This window comes from Eulemur rufifrons, unplaced genomic scaffold (genome assembly GCF_041146395.1).
Source record: "Eulemur rufifrons isolate Redbay unplaced genomic scaffold, OSU_ERuf_1 scaffold_125, whole genome shotgun sequence".
Taxonomy (NCBI): domain Eukaryota; kingdom Metazoa; phylum Chordata; class Mammalia; order Primates; family Lemuridae; genus Eulemur; species Eulemur rufifrons.
Genome location: NW_027182907.1, coordinates 415,895 through 437,793, shown reverse-complemented (window position 1 = coordinate 437,793; position 21,899 = coordinate 415,895). Strand labels below are relative to the sequence as shown.

General features: G+C 38.5%; 1 long non-coding RNA gene across 10 annotated transcripts in view; it reads left to right on the top strand.

Moving 5' to 3' along the window:
- The window catches only part of LOC138379714 (uncharacterized), a 171,056-nt gene extending 155,916 nt beyond the window's left edge, over positions 1 to 15,140 (top strand). For 4 of the 10 annotated variants that reach the window (XR_011232277.1, XR_011232280.1, XR_011232278.1 and 1 more), the window contains exons 3-6: positions 5,759 to 5,835; positions 8,021 to 8,112; positions 10,213 to 10,351; positions 13,563 to 15,140. This is a non-coding gene — a long non-coding RNA (uncharacterized lncRNA). Of the gene's footprint in view, positions 1 to 5,758; positions 5,836 to 5,883; positions 5,958 to 7,723; positions 7,894 to 8,020; positions 8,113 to 10,212; positions 10,352 to 13,562 lie in introns of those variants that run through there. The other 6 variants (XR_011232276.1, XR_011232282.1, XR_011232281.1 and 3 more) reach the window with 6 other exon arrangements.
- The last annotated feature ends 6,759 nt before the right edge of the window (positions 15,141 to 21,899 follow it).

Below are 21,899 nucleotides of genomic sequence, written 5' to 3'. Positions count from 1 at the left end.
AATTTTATGGCTTAAGTAAATTATAATTTTTAGAGACTCCAACATCCTTCTTTTCACTCAACTAGCTTACTTTATAGCTTACTTTAATTAGGAGGAACATAATGCTGTATTTAAGCCTAATGAAACAGATATCAGCAATATATGTTGAGTAGGGTAAGCATATAGTTTATCACCAAATCACTAGACTTTTGAGGATGAAAGAGAGTAATAGTAATGTTAATCATTCACCACAGCAATAGGTATAAATCTGGACTGTCCCGAGCAAATCCATGATATATGGCCACCATCATGTTGCATGAGTGTAGTTAAAACTAATATCTTGCACCTTCATGTCATGGGGTAGAATAAAGTAATGTTCCATTTATTTTAGGTAGAGCAAAGTTTTAATTTCTCCTTTGTTGAAATGAGGAAAATAGTTTTTAAATGCCTCTCATAAGTTTTCTCATTCTGTCTTTTTCCACCAAGGGAATCTTGGTCAGATGACAATCAGAAAAGATGGTTTAATCTATATAAGAACACCCTGCAAATTATAAAGTGTTCTAGTAACATAAGTTACATTCCATTATCAAGCCAGGAGGCAATGGAATAGGAAAGCTGAAGTTTATTTCTGCTTTTCTGACTTTGGTCTTAACTTTAAGGTTTCATTCTTTGAGTGGTCTTAGGTAATCCCCCAAGATGGATTCCCAAGTCCAAAGTGAAATACTTGATTAACATATGTTCCTTTCTACTAACATGAATGATAAATTCATTTTTTAAAAAACTTAGTTATCCACAAAGAATTAACAGATTCATAAGTAGATTTTCATGTACTTAAATTTCTTACGTATTAATACTTTGCTTAAACAATTTATACATTTAGTACTATATGATAATTCTTAAGGGCTTTAATTTCATTGCAGTGGTACCAATGGTATAACCTGCTTACTTAGGAAGAATAAATTATTTTTAAAAGTACAAGATGTAGATGTAACAATTTTTATAATCATACTTTTGGCTATAAAACAATATCTATTTTAAGTTGGGATTACATTTTAGTCCCTGTCTCATTAAATTAACTAGTTATGCATGAAAGCCAGTATAGTGTAGTATAGTATTTCTAAATTTCAGCTATTCATGTACCATCTTCACAATTTACCATAGCCCTATGTTACCTGTAATGTTATTCTGTATTTTTCTTTAAATGATTCTCCTTTTCACAAAAATTTAAGTGTGAAGAATAATTCACTCTTACATATAAGAAAGAAATATTACTTTCCATAAATAAAAAATATACGTAAGCATACACTAAATACATAACTGTTAAAGGTTAATGTTATTAATATTTATATATACCTCCCAAAGTTATCTCAAGTACTTCTAGTGTGTATCTGCCACACTTTCCAAAATACTAGTGTTAGCACATAGTAACTATACACAGACTGGATTCAAATCCTAATTCTTGTTAACTGTGGCTTGGCGCAATGAGTTTCTTAGATTCAGTTTTCTCATCTGTGAAGTCAAGTTGATGGTTTTACTCTCATAGCCTTCGTTATTGTACGGGCTAAATAATGCCAGTGAAGAGTGCCTGTCACATAGTAAGAGTGAAATAATTGCTAGTCCTTATTATTGCTTTTATTATCTTAATCCTCAGATATCTTTGTTATCTTACAGTAGTCATCCTAAACAAGACACATCACCCAAGAAAGACGGTTTAAAAAATGGTGATATAAATGTAGACTTTGATCAACTGAAAGTTGATGCTAAAAGTTAGTATAAAAATATATTATCTTTCATAGTTGCCAGAAAACAGTCAAGGTTTAAAATATCTCCAGTGTTTATTCATTACGTCAAAATAAATATTTTTAATTGACTACAATGGCATCATTCTGATTGTGAATGTTAAGTATGTTCTTATTTTTGCTTGACTTGTCTTTAAAGTCACCTAATGTATCCGATAATGCTGAATAATAATATGGACTTTTATTCTGCTTCATGTTTCCAATTTGAAAACTTTCTTTCTTGTGTCTAATTGTATCTCTGTAAATTGTGTACTTTTTTTAGTTTTCTCCTTTAAGAAAAGAGATTATGGTCATTCCAAAAAGATCGTTAATTTTAATGATATAAAGAGCTGCAGCACTACTTAGTCCTTTTAAAGAAGTTTTCTCTTATTCTGTGTATAAAGATAATGTCTTTTTTCCAATAAATAACGATTGAAAAATCAGAATACTAACAGTTTTAATAAACTGGGAATCAATATTAATTAAAGGGAAACTAGGAAGCTGATCACTCAAACTGAAAAGAATTTCTTATTTTGGGACTGCTGAAATCCCTTCTCACAGAAGCTTTATGCTTGGTTCTCTTATTTTGCTTAATATTCATCTTTAGATTTGTATATAAAACAAGTAATTATCATAGTGATTCATCATGCTTTTTAGATAACTTTTCAGAGGGTTAAACATTGTAGGTAATTCATAGCTCATTGTTTTCAATTTATGAGACTGTAGAAATTACCAAGAAATAAGTGAAGACTGATTTGATGCTAAAGAAAACCTGACAGGATTTGACTTCTCAGGAAGAGAAAGAAAATCAAATAGAACAAGATAGATGGAATCTGAAGTTTACACTAGGTTGGTTTAACAATTTACTGAGGAATCCTAACCTATTTGTAAAATAATACTTAATCTGCTTCTGTGTTGTGTTGGGTGCCTGAGCTGTTTTAATATTTTATTCCTGTTTGCGGCTTTTCTTTATATAAAATGAGAAATTGGCCAGTTGGAGGTTAACTTTTTAAAGAACAGAAAATTGCTAAAAGCTTAAACCCAAGATTTAGTTAGCAAGTAGATAAGCTGCATTCTTTTCCACTGAGCCCTCACTGGACACTTTCAGGTGCGGTTACCTGGGGAACAAAACCAACTTCTTAGCTTTCCTCAGGTAACCAGTACTAATCTATCAAATCAGTATTAGTGATGGAAACTCTTTGCTTTCCCTCACTTTAATAATTTCATCTATTTCAGGAGTATTTTCATCTTTAGATAGTCCTTAAATGCTTATAATAGTTAGAATAATCACAGGCACTAGAGAAAATTCTATCATTTCTTGTGATAGTTATGCTACCTCTCTTTATTTTTATCTGTATGTTTCTGTGGGTTTTTTAATTTTCCATATTAGCAATGGTTTTATTTTTTTCTGCCTGTATAAATAATGGCTAAGATTTTTAAATAAAATATGAAAATATAAGAAAATTAAAATTACCTGAAGTTTCTCCAACCTTCAGTAACCACTATCAATATTTTAGTGAGCATTTCAATGCATTTCTTTATGCATATATTAATACATATACACAACTCAAAATATTATATCATCTGATTTAATTGTAACTTTTTTTCTTTCCTTGCATTATTTTCCACCACATCACTTGTTACAAGACTGTGTGTTTTGCTTACTTGATGCTTGATTGATTACTGGGTTCACTGCCTTCCCACCCTTACATACTAGCTCAGCAAGATCAGGGATTTTGTTCACTGCCAAGTACAGCGTGCAGCCCATGGGGTATCCAGTAGATATTTTGTATCGAATTAGTGAAGGGTTAGGTGATGGGTGTAATGTATACCTTCTGACTCCTTTAGTGTACTATATCTCTTTACTTCTTTTTCACTGCAATATAAAAATGTAAAGTTAGGTAGTTTCACTATTTCTCTGTAGAATACATTTATAATCCAAAGAGATTAACAAATTAAGTGAAGTAAGTTAATGAAGAAGGTTAGGTATTGATTACCTAAAGATGAAAGACTCTGCCTGAATTCTAGCACCAATACTTAACAGATTTGTGACCTAAACTCCATGACCTCAGTATCATCATCTGTAAAATGGAAATAATATTAATAATAGCTCCCTCACGGGGTGGTTGGGAGAATCATGTGAGGTGATGTGTATATAAAGTGCTTAGCATGTTGCCTGGAGCAGAGCATTCGATAAGTGCTAGGCTACTCTTGTTACTATTATTACTTAATGAACACAATAAAATTTACAAATCTCCCATTATTATTTAAAAATTATTAAAACATAAGTAAAAGTACTCATGGATTCATTCAACAATATGTGTGGATCGCTCAAGGTCAGGAGTTCGAGACCAGCCTGAGCAAGAGCGAGACCCCGTCTCTACTAAAAATAGAAAAAAAATATATGGACAGCTAAAAATATATATATAGAAAAATTAGCCGGGCATAGTGGCGCATGCCTGTAGTCCCAGCTACTCGGGAGGCTGAGGCAGGAGGATCGCTTGAGCCCAGGAGTTTGAGGTTGCTGTGAGCTAGGCTGATGCCACGGCACTCACTCTAGCCTGGGCAACAAAGTGAGACTTTGTCTCAAAAAAAAAAAAAAAAAAACAAAAAAAAAAACAATATGTGTGTACTCCCTCTGTGCCAGGTATAGGATTCGCTAGTAATTCAAATCTCAATTTAGTGAATCTTTGATTTCAGACCAGGTTCCCTTCACAATATTGACTATGAGATGACAGTCTAAGAATTTTGAATTTTTTTGTCAAGCAAGAAAAAAAACTATCTATAATCCTAGTATTTGTGGTTTCCAAAATCATGCTGTCTAACTCAAGTAATTTGTCTGTTTTTTTCTTATGTGCTCTTAACATTATCACAAGCTATATAATACCTGCTGTTGATATTTGTCTGATTGAAAGATTTTCTTGGTGCGTTATTTCCCCAACAAAGGAATGTGTGTAAAGAGGTCTCTGAAACCACTAGCTCTAGCCAGCACTAACACTAAGGAGTTAAGATCCTGTGTACATCCAGTGTTCTCATAGCACTTCTCTCAACCAGGGACAAATAACAGACTTTTTTAGTCGTGATGTACAGTCAGCCCATGGGTTCTGTATTCATGGATTCAACCAACTTTCTTGTCATTATTTCCTAAACAATGCAGCATAACAACTATTTACATAGAATTTACATTGTATTAGGTATTGTGAATAATCTAGAGATAATTTAAGGTATATAGGAGGATGTGTGTGGAGTATATGCAAATACTATGCCATTTTATATAAAGGATTTGAGCATCCTCAGATCTTGGTATCTGCAGGGAGTCCTAGAACCAGTCCCTCAGGGATACCAAAGGACAGCTGTAACTGATTACTCCGTTTAGATGTAATTTATTCATTTGAGCTATGAGAGACTTAATATCAACTAATCCATACCCATTTATTTTTCAAGATGATATGATTAAGGCCCAGAAATCTTAACACTGTACTCCAGGCTTTTGGTCTTCGGTCTGGTCATGCTGATATTTGTTGATAACTTTTTGATAAGCTTTGCGATAGTAAAAAGAAACCATGAAATATTTAGCAAGTTTTCATTTTCTCTTAAACATCCCAATACAATGATGATCATTTCTGTGGTATATTCTGTTTTTCTACAAGCAGAAATGTACTCGGCCGGGCGCGGTGGCTCACGCCTGTAATCCTAGCACTCTGGGAGGCCGAGGCGGGTGGATCGCTCAAGGTCAGGAGATCGAGACCAGCCTGAGCAAGAGCGAGACCCCGTCTCTACTAAAAATAGAAAGAAATTATATGGACAACTAAAAACATATATAGAAAAAATTAGCCGGGCATAGTGGCGCATGCCTGTAGTCCCAGCTACTCGGGAGGCTGAGGCAGTAGAATTGCTTAAGCCCAGGAGTCTGAGGTTGCTGTGAGCTAAGCTGACCCCACGGCACTCACTCTAGCCTGGGCAACAAAGTGAGACTCTGTCAAAAAAAAAAAAAAAAAAAGAAATGTATGCTGAACACTTACAAAGAGATAAAGGTTATTTGGTACATGTTGGTGATCTCTGCCCTTCAGTATCTGAGGTATGCCAAGATTTCTTTTTGAACTTCATATTATTTCTCTTTTTTTAGGCTGATTGAAGGTCTCATTTCCAGAAATACCTAGTTTCTGAAATTTCAATTTATGATTCTTCTACTAATTACAGGTTTGTTTCCCAAATTCAGTCCAATGTGCATTACTGTGTGCCTGCTGCTCACTAGAGGTTCTGTACCAGACATCAGCCACAGTGGGGATAAAGTCAAAGGCCATTCCCACAGGAGGGTCCCAGGCTAGTATACGGGGCCATGTAGACAAATAGTTGCAGTCATTATAGACAAATAGCTGCAGTCATTAGTTCGTGCTGTTCTTAATCAGATCTTTCTTGGATTATACTTTGTAGCTTGTTACTAGTGGTATGTAGCAGACTTACTGACTTCCGTGTACTTTATCTTGTTACGCACTGTTTCACAGGGAATGTAGAGTGCCTTAGTTAAGGAGAACGGGCTCCAGAAAGAGATAACTTTGGCTCAATTCCCAGGTCTGTCAGCAACTTGATGAATAAATTTGGGCAATTTACTTAACGTTTTTGTACCTCAGCCTCCTCTTTGTCTATAAAGTGAGGTTGATAGTACTGTCATAGCGATGTTGTGAAACTACTATGAGTTAAGTATGTAAAGCACTAGGAGTAAAGCCGGGCACATAGTAGATGCTCAGAAAATTGTATTCTATTATTTCTGAGTTTAATTACTTTTCAGATGACACTTTTATACTTTAGGTAGATAGCTACATCATCTGTATATAATCTCTTCCAATCTGTCTGTTGCTACTTTTTATTTTGTGACATTGTCAGATCATTCAAATCACAATGGTGATGGAAATACCTTTACTGTCTGCTGATTAAAAATGATGGCTGTTCATTTCAGATATGAAAATCTTTATCAATTAAGAGAGAATCCTGTTTGTAGTTGGGGTTGAAATTTGTTAAAAAATAGGTGTTTAATTTTATTTAATGGAGTCACCTAAGAGTATACGCCTTCTAAATTTTACTCATTAATGTGGTATTAATACAGTTCATTAAAGTAGTATTATAATCCTAATAGTATTACCTGATGTGAAAGATTCTTTTAGCATCTTGTTGAATCCTTAAAACAAACTGTGGGGTTTTCTTAAGTATTATACATACTGTGTGGAAATTTAGAAAATACAATTAAATGCAAAAATACAAGGAGGTTATAAAAAATTATCCATAGTCCCATCATTTGAAAACAACCACTTTTCAGATTTGGTATGTATCCTTCCACTGACACTCTCTAGGTCTGGTGCTTTTATAGGAATAGCTCTTGCCTGACTTTCTCAATTATATGGTTAAAGTTCTGATTCGATGTTTCAACTTTTTTTGTTTTTTTGGTCTAAATATTTCCCCACAACAAGGCCATAAATATATTCTCTTAAATATTCTGGTAAATGTTTTAAATTTTGACTTTCACATTGCAAGCCTTTGAGTCATCTGGGGGTTATGTTTGAACATAGGAATTAATTTTAATTTTTTTAGTATAAATAGTCCCCAGATTGCTAATCCCTGCAACTTCATCATATATCAGCTTTGCAAATGTTTTACATTAAATTTTAATATAAAATTAATAGGAGATAATTCATGAGAAATGCTTAGTATCTTTTATTTCTCATCTTTAATTTGGTTTTTATTTAGTTATCCTAAATAAACATTCTTCCTGATTTCAAGCTAAATATATCAACCTTTTGTTTTTGTTTTTGTTTTTTTTTTTTTTTTGACAGAGTCTCACTCTGTTGCCTGGGCTAGAGTGCCATGGCGTCAGCCTAGCTCATAGCAACCTCCAACTCCTGGGCTCAAGCAATCCTCCTGCCTCAGCCTCCCGAGTAGCGGGGACTACAGGTATGTGCCACCATGCCCAGCTAATTTTTTCTATATATATTTTTTTAGCTGTCCATATAATTTCTTTCTATTTTCAGTAGAGACGGGAGTCTCGTTCAGGCTGGTCTCGAACTCCTGACCTTGAGCGATCCACCCGCCTTGGCCTCCCAGGGTGCTAGGATTACAGACGTGAACTACCTCGCCCGGCTTAGTATATCAACCTTTATAAGAGCATTTATTATTGTGAAAACTATATTTGAGCCAGTGATTACAAAATTAAGTTTGAGGTAATTTAAAGTCAATGAAAAACCTTTTGGTTTTCTGCTTTTCTATTTCAGATATGCATCTCTTGCTTTCCAAAAAAAAACAAAACCCCACAAAAAACAGTGATATAAAGATGGCTGTGAAGGAAATGAATGCTGCCAAAAAGGTGGGGGACTGCTGCTTTCCAGTCTTTTTTTCTTCTTTATTCTTGAATAGTGCTACTCTATAAGTAACTAATTATTATACTTTCATCACTTTTTATAGCTAATGTTATCTCATAATTAAAAAACCGGCCGGGCGCGGTGGCTCACGCCTGTAATCCTAGCACTCTGGGAGGCCGAGGTGGGCGGATCGTTTGAGCTAAGGAGTTCGAGACCAGCCTGAGCAAGAGCGAGACCCCATCTCTACTAAAAATAGAAAGAAATTATATGGACAGCTAAATATATATATAGAAAAAATTAGCCAGGCATGGTGGCTCATGCCTGTAGTCCCAGCTACTCGGGAGGCTGAGACAGGAGGATCCCTTGAGCTCAGGAGTTTGAGGTTGCTGTGAGCTAGGCTGATGCCATGGCACTCACTCTAGCCTGAGCAACAAAGTGAGACTCTGTCTCAAAAAAAAAAAAAAGAAAGAAAGAAAAAGAAAAACAAAAGAAAAAAACCATAAAAGGTAGTCATTTTTTTTTCTTTTTTTTTTTTTTTGAGACAGAGTCTCACTTTGTTGCTCAGGCTAGAGTGAGTGCCGTGGCATCAGCTTAGCTCACAGCAACCTCAGACTCCTCGGCTTAAGCGATCCTCCTGCCTCAGCCTCCCGAGTAGCTGGGACTACAGGCATGTGCCACTATGCCTGGCTAATTTTTCTATATATTTTTAGTTGTCCATATAATTTCTTTCTATTTTTAGTAGAGACGGGGTCTCGCTCTTGCTCAGGCTGGTCTCGAACTCCTGACCTTGAACGATCCACCCGCCTCGGCCTCCCAGAGTGCTAGGATTACAGGCGTGAGCCACCGCGCCCGGCCTCATTTTATTTTTTTATGCCCTCATCTGTACCTCAATGAGGTTTTAAACACGATGTGGAAAATGATGGAAGTTTGCTCTGCCTCCTGCTCATCCTGTGTGACTCTGGGAGAGCTACCTCACTCTCTGAGCTTTTTGTCTTAAAATGAGGATAATAGTTCTTACCTCAAATATTTAGAAGTTTAAATGAGCTTAATATGGAAAAATTCTCAGTACAATGTACTGAGGATGTACTCAGTAAGTACAGCTATTATCGTTGCTGTTACATACCAGTAATTTGGCTTTTTCTTGGAGAGCTCATTTTTTCTGTGGTTTCAACTATCACTTTAAACTATCACATCCCAATCTTTTCACTTATTTATTGACTAAAGAGTTATTACATACCAACTGTGTACATTATTCTAAGAACTGAGAAAGCAACAGTGAACAAAATAGACAAAAATCTGTGCTTTTATATGAAGCTTAAATCTAGTGGGAGAGATAATGGCAATAAGTAAAATGTAATATTCTGGTGTGACAGAGCTAATATTTTATGTATTTTGCCCTGACTTTTCATCTAGGATTTAAAGTCTGAGCCCTTCCTTTGTTGAATTTTTACAGGATTTACAGTGGTTTCGCACCATTTATAGTCTACTTGCATGGTTAATAGTAACTAATTGATCATTTTAATTTTATCTTTCACAAGTGAAGGAGGCTGCACTTTATATTACTGGTTCCTCCCCCCATAACCTGTGATACAATTCTGGGCATGTAGTTTGTGTTCATTACATACGGTATTTAGTAAATAAAATATAGAATATTTATAATTACTCTTCAGACCAGCCTTTATCAGGTGGGTTGATTAAAAGAATTAAGCTTTAATACCCTAACCCCAAAACATTCATTTTATTTAATGGGTTAACCCCTCTCCTTGGCATCTAGAATGGGTCTGATTATGTCCTCTGTCTTTGGGAGGGTTGAGAAAATAGTTACACCATTTGCTGTGTTCTGGGGTTCAGAGGAAGAATCCCAGTTGAGAAAGGCTGATTTAGACTCATAGACTTTATCATTACTATAAAAAATTATGTTGGACATGTTTTCTTAATACATAGCCCTGAACACCGCTGAAGTAAACTTACTTGGTATAAATAATCTTAAAGTAAAATTTTCAGAGCAGTTTATTTTATTTATAATTTTAAAATTTATTTTAATTGAATAAGCTGGATTATCACTATGTAATTGTGTTAAGAAAACTTTTAAAATGCTTATTTAGGGTGTCAAGAATTGTAAACAAATTGAATCTGCTAAATTATTACCTGATGCACCTGTTAGATTCATACCTCCAAATACTCTGAACTTGCGTTCACCAAGATCATGAAGTGACTGGCTGAACTACATCCAGAAGTCAGCAGGTAAGAACTAAAATTATATTTTAATTGGTTTTAAGCTTTTTATGTAAAAGCATAGTTCCATTCAATAACTTAGCTATAGTCAGATTGTGTTACTTTGGAAAAGACAAATGCTCATGTATGTTTTCACTTTGCATAGAGACCATACTATAGAAGCTCTTCAGGAAGTAAGAATAAATCCTAAAGGGTTTCTGAATGGCTTATCTGTTAATAGTATTGTGGAAATGACTTCATCCGTTCTGAAAAACTCCTTGTTTTTTTCCTAACTGGAAGCAGAGATCATACAACATATTCTTTTTTATTTAAATATTACTTTAAAATTTTAAGCTATTGATTTCTTTTTTCACATAAAATGAATATTAAATTACAAATAATAAAATATAAAATTTAAAAACAAACATATTACTATTAATATAAAACCATTTACCCCAAAATTGCTTGGTTTAACATTCGTCATCTCACAGTTTGCAGATTAAGATTCAAGGCTGGCTTAGCTGGGTAGTTTGCGTTCAGAGTCTTTCATGTTGCAGTAAAGAAGTTGGCCTGGACCGTAGTCATCCAGAGGCCACACTGAGCCTGGAGGGTCTCCTAAGACGGCTCATTCACATGGCTGTTGGCAAGAGGCCTCAATGCCTTACTGCATGGGCCTCTCCACACGACTCCTTGAATCCCTTTACATTGTGGCAGCTGGCCTCCCCTGAGCAAGAGAGCAAGGAGGAAGCTGCTCTGACCCACCCTCAGGAGTCACAGTCCATCATTTTGCCACATTCTATTAGATGAAGGTCACTACATGCAACTCATACTCAAGGGGAGGGAAATTTAACCCCACCTCTTAAAGAAAGGCATATCAAAGAATTTGTTTATATATTTTAAAATGACCACCAGTGAACATATACAATACCTTTTTACAACATAGGTGAGACTTCTGTTTCCAGTTATAGGTGTGTAGATGACTCAAGCCAACCGTCCACTGAGAACAACTAGAAAACCTGGATAAATATTAAAAAAAAAAAAATCTGCTTGAAGGCACTGATGAGCTATCTAGATAATGATGAATTACTGGATCAGGGTACAAAGAGAAGTCTCAAAGTATGCCCAGTGTTTGGGGGTACTTTCCCCCAGTATTATTTGCAGAGGGGAAGCTAGGAGGGCATGGGCCATTTTCATAGCATTGCAGCCAGGGGGATGGGTGTTGAGCCTAAGAATACTGAGTTGTAGAAATGCCCCCTGTATTTCTGGAGACAAGATTTGATTTCATAAGTCAAATAAGGCTTTGCCTTAAAGAAAAGATAAATGTGTTAGTTCAAAAATTAAAAAAGAGAAAAAAGAAGAAAAAAGAAAAAAAAAGGGGGGGTGGTAAACTTTCACTTTAAGCAAGAGCTCTCTGCTTGGCTCAAGCCAGCAGTTTTAAGCTTGGGAACCACTGCTTTCTAATGTAAACGATTCCCAGAAGCATGATCCACCCTTGAGAGAGGCTGATAAAAAAAAAAAAAAAAAAAAAAAAAAACTTAAAAAAAAAACCAAACTAAGATTTTAAAAAAGATGATCAAGTTATTGCTCAAATTCAACAGTGCTATATTAGAGCATAAGAAAAAATAGCTTCTCCTAAACAGTCTGTGTTTTCTTGTGTAAAATGTTAAAGAAAATGTTAATAAAACTTATGCAGATTTCATAAGTTTTATTATGAAACTTATGAACTACAAGATGTTGTGCAAAAAATGGTTAGTACGCCTGACTTGAAAAATCTAATGTTACATATATTGGCTTTTAATAATGCTAATTCAAAGTGTTAGTGGCTTTTACATCCGCCGCTCAATATTGCCAAACTTTTATTAATGACCAAAGACCTCAATTAGAAATTAAGTTAAATGGCAAATCTTTTGTTAGACTTACAGATACTGGAGCTGATGTTATAATTATTTCTAAAAGTTTTTGGCCAAAAGCTTGGCCTTTACAACAAGTTCCTACTGTTCTTACCGGAATAGGAACGATGACTGACATATTTCAAAGTGGACAAATTTTAAATTGTTCAGGCCCTGATGGACAGACAGCCACTTTAAAACCTTACGTGGCTAACATCACTATTAATTTGTGGGGAAGAGATTTGTTACAGCAGTGGGGAGCATACGTCAGTATACCTAATACATCTGCTAAACAGGTTATGCTAAATATGAATTATAACCCTTGTTTTGGTTTGGGTAAAAGGAGCCAAGGGGCTAAGACTTTCAAGGCACCAAAGGCACATACTTCTCAGCATGGTTTAGGCTATCCAAATTTTGGATAGCAGCCACTGCTACCATTATGCTCTGGCTTTAAATTGGATATCACAAAAGCCTATGTGGACAGCAGTGGCCACTAAAACAAAAAACAAACAAAAAAAAATTGGGTGCTCTTCAAATATTAGTAAAAGAACAATTACAAGCAGGACATATAGAGGAGTCCACCAGTCCGTGAAATTCTCCTATGTTTGTTATTAAAAAAGAAATCTGGCAAATGACAAATGTTAACTGATTTAAGAAAAGTCAATGCAATTATACAATCAATAATCAAGCCAAACTTTTGTTTCTCATTGTCCCACTTGTCAATTAATTAATCAGCCTAAATTTTCTGCAGGAGTTAATCCTTGAGGTCTCTCACCAAATAAATTATGACAAACGGATGTTACACATATTCCTGAATTTGGCAAGTTAGATGTTGTACATGTTACTGTAGATACTTATTCCGGTCTTATTATGGCTACTCCAGCCTCTGGAGAAACTGTTAGACATATGTTCTCACACTTACACTCCTGTTTTATATACATGGGAGTCCCAGCCACCATTGAAACTGACAATGGCCCTGCTTACACTAGTCATTCCTTTACAGCTTTTTGTATTACATGGGACATCAAACACGTTACTGGCATTCCTTATAATCCTCAAGGACAAGGCATTATAGAACGTACACATCAAACTTTAAAAAAACATGTTATTAAAACAAAAAGGGGGAGGTACACAGTCTCCCAAAGATAGAATAAATCAAGCCTCATTTACCTAAAATTTTTTGAATATTCATAAGGAAGATAAATTAACAGCAATAGAAAAGCATTGGAATAGGAGTCCACAATCAGACTCTTTCCCTCACCAGCCTATCTGGTGGAAAGATGATGGAGAAAATAAATGGAAAAAAGGATGTGCAAAGGTATGGTGGAGAGTTTTTGTTTGTGTTTTGACAGATGACAGACCAACAGTCTGGATTCCAAACAGAAGAATCAAACCCAGAGTGGAAACTCGAGGGGAAAAAGCGGAAGACACGTCAGGCACAGACCATGACGTGGGGACAGCTGAAGAGAACATACGAAGAAGCAGATGGGATATTGAACCAGACATCTGTACCTAAAACGTCTGTAAATCTTTTTCTTGCCGTGATCTGCGTGGTGAGCATGGTGGTAAGAGTGTCTGGCAACCAGACACATCACTATTGAGCATTCTAAAATTGCACCCACAGATATACCCCTTTGTAAGAAAGTAATAATTTCTGACCCTAAAACTTGGGTACAATGGGACAATTGTAGAGCTCACACGGGGCGCATTCTTGCTGGGTCCACATCTTATGGTGTTGTCCTAGACTGGAGTCCCTATGGACATCCTGCCTTCTCTCACAATTTTAAAAAGCTTCATTGGAATAAAACTGCCACCTCGATGTCTGTAAAAGACATTGACCTTAAAAGTCATATTACACGGCTCAATGATGGTAGGAGCTCTCCAGCTCCTCATATTTTAGATGGCCCTATTCATGATCAGTTGTGGAAAATATCAGCTGCTTTGCACCCTTTGCAGGCCTGGATTAGCACACACACTCTGGATACAAACAATAGCCGAGAATGGACTTTGAATTTAAATTCTACTCATTAAAGTTTGTGTTAGACTGCCTTACTTATTTATGATTGGACATGCTGTTTATAACGAACCTTCTTTCCTAGTGACCTGTGACAACTGTTCTCATTATACCTGTATTAACAATTCTATGAAGTTCAATCCTTATAAAGAAACACTTTATATTCTCAAAGCCAGAACAGGACTGTGGTTACCTGTTAAAATGAATAGAGTCTGGCAAGAAACACCAGCAATGTTCCTTTTGGACAAACTACTTAACCACATTCTTAAATGTACAAAAAGATTTATTGGTCTCTTAATAGCAGCTATTTTGGGAATCATTGCTGTCACTGCTTCTGGGGCCACTGCAGGTGTGGCTCTGCATCAGACTGTTCAGACCACTGAATTTGTTCAAAATTGGCACCACGATTTAAATCAATTATGGTCTACCCAAAATCAGATTGATTCTAAATTAGCTATTCAAGTGGCTGACTTACCACAAGCAGTCACCTTGTTGGGAGACCAGGTTAGAAGTCTACAAAAGCAACTTAGACTTCATTGCGATTGGAATATCACTCAATTTTGTGTTACACCTCATATATATAATCAAACTCGGTTTCCATGGGAAAACATCTACTTAACCAAGCAAATCTGACTGAAGAGATTGGAAACTTACAACAAGAAATATTAAGTATCTTCAGTCACAAACTTAAATTGCTCTCTGAAGCTGACATTATTAATGACATCTCTTCTGGTTTAGAGTCAGCTGATCCACTTTATCGTCTTAAGATCTATGGGAGTTCCACTGTTGTAACTTTTGGCATTATTTTAATCCTTTGCTTGTGTTTATTTATAGTCTGGAGAAAACTCCAAAGAAGACAAGAATCTGGAGACCAACGCCTCACTGTGATGGCTGTCCAACTCCATCAACTTTCTTAAAAAAAGGGGGAGATGTTGAGCCTAAGAATATTGAGTTACAGAAATGCCCCCTGTATTTCTGGAGACAAGATTTGATTTCAGAAGTCAAATAAGGCTTTGCCTTAAAGAAAAGATAAATGTGTTATTTGAAAAGCTGCCTCCTCCCAGGAGGGCGTCTCGCTGGTCAGTAGAAGCTGCACTTCAAAGAGACAGCTGTAAACTGGGCCTTTGGTTCTCACCTGTTTTGAAAGACAAGGCATGCCTTTTCCTTAGAACCAAAAGGTTGCCGGAGCTGACAGGTGGACCCCCAGAGATGAGAGCTGATCATATAGATACGCTAATGCCCAAGCCAGGCCCAGATGGTACCATGCAGTTCAAGTAATTAACACAAAGCACAGCCCATGTTGACTTCTGGGATCATCTCTGTCCCCAAGAACACAATCACCGGAGCCAAGATGTCCCTGTTTGTTGCAAAAGTAATAGCCTTATCATAAAACTTACAAGTTTGCCCCAAGATGATTTTATAACTCATTATTCCCCTAGTTGGAGTTAGTTAAAGGATCTGTAGTAGCCTTTTAGGAGACTTTGACCCTAAAGCAAACTGCCTGTTAGTATGCAAATCCTGTTGCCCTTGGCAATGGGGAGCCTGTAAGTACCCTATAAAATACCTGTGTGGATTTTCAGTCAGGGATATATTTGATGCGGGTGAAAATATATCCATCCGGATACATTCCTTTATTTATTTATTTTCTTTTTTTCTTTTTTTTTTTTTTTTTTTTTTTTTTTTTTTTTGCTATGTTCATAAAAGTTTATGTTTAAAGCATAAAAACTCTTACATTAGTATTTGGGTTACCCCAAAATCAACTATGACAATTTTCCCTATAAGTTGGAAAATTCAAGTAAAATAATATTGTTTTCATTTTAAAAGATATATTGAAACGGTGCTTTCGAAATGACAACTCTGTTAAAATTTAGAAAACCTTGACCAAAAAGATGTACTATGGACTGAACTTTCTGTACACTCTCAAGTCAGTATATTTATTTTCATAAACCTTTATAAACTATATCTTTGGCTCTGTGTATTATTATTGCCATTACTTTATCTTTTATTTCTGTTTCCTACTATATTTTTCATCCTTTGCGATGACCCCTGCCTGAGAGACCTGTTCTGAAGAAAAAAACCTCTTTGCAGGGAGCCTAGCTAACTCCCTGCAAACTGGCGTAGTCAACTTAGAGACCATGATCGAAATAAGGAGAAAAAAAATACCTCTTTGTGCGGAGCGTAGCTAACTCCCCGCAGATGGGGTCTTGGTAAACTCTCAGCATGGGAGTTCAGACCCCAGTGGGCTGTACTTGAGGAGAATAAGTTTGAACCCTAGAAATACATGTTCCCCAGAAGGGCTGTAACTCAGCTTCAGAATTTAGTCCCTAAATCAGATTGAGATGATCTTGGGTTATGAGTTCTGCCAGGCACCTGGAAGAAATGAAAGTAAGACTTCTCTGGAAGAAAATAATATCATTTTAGGCCTCCAATTATTTATGCCAACAATTTAGTATTTGTTAGCTTATTTTATAAATAAGAACATACAGTCAAAATCATGGCCAGTGGGCACCGTGGCTCACACCTGTAATCCCAGTGCTTCAGGAAGCTGAGGCAGAAGGATCCACTAGAGGCCAGGAATTTTGAGACCAGCATGGGCAACGTAGACAGACTCCATCTCTACAAAAAATGAGGAAGACATTTCAAAAGCTCGGGGAAAGCTAGGCCCCCCACACCAGTTAGCCCAGCTGTGGCTGCAAAGGACAAGTTCTTCAAGGAAATGCAAAGTGCCACTCCAGTGAACACATGAATGACAAAAAAGCAAAACAGCTTTATTGCTGATACAGAGAAAGTTTGTGTGCTCTGGCTAGATCACTCCAGCTACAACATTCCCTTAAGCCAAAATCTAATTTAGAGCAGGCTCCTCTCTTCAATTCCATAAAGACAGAGAGGTGAGGAAGCTGAAGAAGAAAAGGATGAAGCTAGCAGTTGGTGCATGAGGCTTAAGTAAAGAAGCCATCTCCTCCATAAATAGAAAATGACTAACATCCTAGGAGAATATGATTATTGGGATTTTGTTTTGACTAGAATTTCTGTCCCTCTGGGAGACCAAAATTTAGCCTGTTGCATATTTTGGAGCAATGTTTTTTAATAAATGTACTGCAAACCAGGTGTAATTCAACTCAATGAAAAAAACCAACTGAAATCTCAAGCTATTTTGAAACAGGAAGGGGAAAATTTGCAAATAGAAGTTTTTCCCAACTGAAAAAGAGAGGGCAAAACAAATGAACCCTTTGGAAGGTAGTAAAGAAGCTGTCACAATCCGAGTGCCAAGCAAGGTGATTGTCAGTCCTCAAATGCCATTGGTCTCTGCCTCCAAAAAAAACCCCAAATCATTTTATCTAAGTTATAATAGTCAAGCCTGTAAATAAATATTTTTATATTTCTGAAGCTCTTCCTCCCTACTAAAAGATGCTCAAAATTTAAAAAATCAAAATTTTTTTAGCTACTTTTGTCAGAAAGGTAAATATTTCATAAGGTGTCACCATGCATGTTGGCCCTCAGTTTATCACGCTGTAACACACCATCTCTCAGGTTTTGCCGTGACAGTAGGTAACAAGACTTCACAGACTCTCTTCAACACCTCCAAGCTCCCCTTTCTCCAAACACAAAAGGAAGAAGAAAACTACAAACCCCATCTGCCCGCCCTACAGTTCCTGGGAAGAGACGGTCCTCAAATTGTTCCTGCTTAGACCCCTGAAGCCTGGAGAAGGAGATGGGGACAGCTGTGCCAGCGGGCGAGGACGACGTCCAATACGGGGGAGGAAATTTGGCTGAGGGGACAGACGGGAGAAGGGACATGGAGAGGAGGGGTCAGTGGAGATAAAATGGTGAGGGGGGTGAGAAGAAAGAGCAAAAAAAAACAGGGAGAAAGGAGTGAGGATCACACAAGACAGAAAAAGATAAAGTGGAAGAGAAAAAGAAGGAAGGGTCGGGGTTAAAGGACGCAGAGACGGTGGCAAAGAGAACGCGGAAAAGGCTGTCACAGGGAGGAAGGGAGATTAAGGGGTGCCACCTAAAGGGCTTCACCCCAGCAGGTGAATGGGCTGCACGGGGAAGGGGGAACTGGAAACCCAGCGGGTGGCAACAAGGGGCTGTGGGCGAAGGCAGGAGCCTGAGGGGGACGCCGGAGCGAGGGAGCGACGGGGACGCGGGGGCAGCGGCTTGGCCGGCCTCGCTCCCTCACCGTGGCTGAGCCGGCGCGATCCTCGGGCGCAGCCTCTGCCCCGGGTGCCGCGGTGGCCGGACCGGACCCCGCCCCCAGGCTGAGCCAGCACAGCGGCTCCGGGCTCGGCCCCAGCCTCGGCCTCTTTAATTCAGAAGCCGGAAGTGCCGCAGCCACAGCCCGCCCTGCAGCGGAAGCTCCGCCCTGCGAGGCCCCGCCCCAGCGCGAGAGCCGCGCCTGCGCGTTCCTGTTTCCGTTGCCGGGTCCTGGGGGGGGTGTCTATGTCACTGAGCAGCCAGCAGAGGGCAGGCTTCTAATTGTTCAGAGCCCCGCAGTGTCTGAGCATGTCCAAGGGGGTTGTGGGGACCTGTCACCTGGGCGCTGCTTGGTGAAGCCTGGGGGACTCCAGGGGACTGCCACAGTGGGCATGGGGAGCAGCCCTGCTCCGATGGCCAAGAAGCTGAGGAGCCTGATCTAAGACCAGAGGGAACACTGGGTACCGACTCCCAGCCCAGGCATCCCATCCTCCATCCCCCTCGCCTCTGAGAAACTGGAACCCTCATACATTGCTGGTGAGAGTGAAAAATGGTGCAGCTATTGTTGAAACCCTCTGGTGGTTCCTCAAAAGGTTAAGCATAGAATTACCGTATGACCCAGCAAGTCCACTTACAGGTGTGTAACCACAAGAATTCGGAACAGAGACTCAAACCTACACTTGCACACTAATCTCCATAGCAACTGTATTCACGCTGACCAAAAGGCAGAAACGACCCAAATGTCCATCAACAGATAAATGGATAAAGAACATGTGGCGAGTACACACACAGGAATATTACTCAGCCATGAAAAGGAACGGAGTTATGACACCTGCTACAGCATGGGTGAATCTTGGAAACATTATGATAAACAAAATAAGCCAGGCACAAAAGGACAAATACCATATGACTCCACTTCTGTGAAATATCTAGAATAGGCAGATTCATAGAGACAAAGTATGTTAGAGGTTACCCGGGGCTGAGGGCGGGGGAAATGGGAGTTATCGCCTAATGGTTACAGAGCTTCCGGTTGGTATAATGAGAAAATTGGAAATATATAATGGTGATGGTTGCACAACATTGTGAATGTACTTAACGCCACTGAACTACACTTACAAATGGTTACAGTGGCAAATTGTGTGTATCACAAGAAAAATAGGTTTAAAATAAAATACTTTTTAAGATACACAAAAGCTGAAAGAATCAATCAGCAACAGACTCTTAAACTGCAAGAAATGTTAGACGTACTTTAGGCAGGAGAAAAATGATACCAGATGAGAGTATGTTTAGAGATCTGGCCATGGTAACCAAATGGGTAGTATGTGACTTTTTTTCTTTTTAAAACATCTTTAAAAGATAATTGACTGTTTAAACAAAAATAACAGTAATGAAATTGGGGCGTATAACACATGTGTAAGTAACACGTATGACAATAGCACAGAGACCCAAGGGGAAGCGACGGAAGGACGGAGCATGCTGTACGGCTCTTACGCTGCACAGAAAGTGGTGTCATATCACTAGAAGGTAGAAACCAACGGTATTGTGACGTATCCTACGCTGCACAGGACAGCTTCCCACACAAAGAACTATCCAACCCAAAATGTCAGGTTGAGAAACCATGCCCTAAAGCTAAATAACTAAAACACTAAAACAAAAAGTTATAGCTAATGGGCCACAAAGGCAATAAGAATGAAAACAATACTCAATGCAAAAGAAGTCATAAAAGAAAACAGAGCAAAGAGCTGAAAAGATGAAGGGAAAACATACAGGAGGGTTTGGTGAATGGAACATGGTGGAAATGACATGGTGCCAGCTTCCAGGCCCAGGACTCATGAAACCAGCAGCTTCCACTGTCTGTCTCTCGGAACATTTGCTCTGGAGGAAGCCGTCGCTCACATCGCCACCTGGGCTCCACCTCTTGTCAGACCAGTGGCGGCATTAGATTCTCATAGAATCTCAAACCCAACTGTAAACTGCGCATGGGAGGGACCTAGGTTGTGGCTCCTTATGAGAATCTAATGCCGGATGGTCTGAGGTGGAGCGGAGGCTGTGATGCTAGCGCTGGGGAGCGGCTGCAAATGCAGATTACCGTTAGCAGAGAGGTTTGACTGAACAATGAATGTGATGCACTTTGGTTTTTTTGTTTTTTTGGGTTTTTTTTTGAGACAGAGTGTCGCTTGGTTGCCCTGGCTAGAGTGAGTGCCGTGGCGTCAGCCTAGCTCACAGCAACCTCAAACTCCTGGGCTTAAGTGATCCTACTTCCTCAGTCTCCCGAGTAGCTGGGACTACAGGCATGCGCCACCATGCCTGGCTAATATTTTTCTATATATATTTTTAGTTGGCCAGATAATTTCTTTCTGTTTTTTTTAGTAGAGACGGGGTCTCGCTCTTGTTCAGGCTGGTCTCGAACTCTTGTCCTCGAGCGATCCACCCGCCTCGGCCTCCCAGAGTGCTGGGATTACAGGCGTGAGCCACCGCGCCCAGCCTGATGCACTTGAATCATCCCAAAACCTTTCCCCCCTCCCCTGGTCTCTGGAAAAATTGTCTTCCGTGAAACCGATCCCTGGTGCCAAAAAAGGGTGGGGACTGCTGGGATATAAGACAAACATACAAAAATAAATTCTATTTGAATATACTAGCAATGAATGACTGGAAATTGAAATTACGAATGATACCGTTTACAATAGCATTTAAAAAGAAATATTTACAGGTAAATCCGACAAAACTACAGAAGACCTGTACTATAAAAACTGTAAACATTGCAGAGTAAAGATAAAGGAGACCTCAGCAAAGGGAAAGATACATCTTCGCAGCTCAGAAAAACACTCAGACATCATTTCTGACCAAATTGATCTGCAGATTCAGCACAAGCCCAGTCAAAATCTCAGTGTTCTCTGTTGTAGAAATTGTCAAGCTGATTCTAATATTCATGTGGACATGCAAATGCTGTAGAATAAGTCCTCCGGAAAAAAAAAGAACAAAGTTGGAGGACTAATACCACTCAATTTCAAGATTTTTTATAAAGCTATGGCAATCAAGACAGTGGTAAAAGACAGACAAATAGCTCAATAGAATGAAATAGAGAGTTCAGAAATAGATTCATGGCCGGGTGCGGTGGCTCACTCCTGTGATCCCAGCACTCTGGGAGGCCGAGGAGGGAGGATCACTCGAGGTCAGGAGTTCAAGACCAGCCTGAGCAAGAGCGAGATCCCGTCTCTACTAAAAATAGGAAAAAAAAAAAAAATTAGCCAGGTGTGGTGGTGGCACCTGCAGTCCCAGCTACTCAGGAGGTGGAGGCAGGAGGATCACTCAAGCCCAGGAGCTAGAGGCTGCAGTGAGCGAGGCGGACACTGTGTCACTCTAGCCCAGGTGACGGAACAAGACTCTGTCTCCAAAAAAATAAATGGAAAAGAAATAGACTCACTCATGCATGGAAAACAAATGTGTTACAGATGAGCAAAGGCCATGCAGTGGAAAA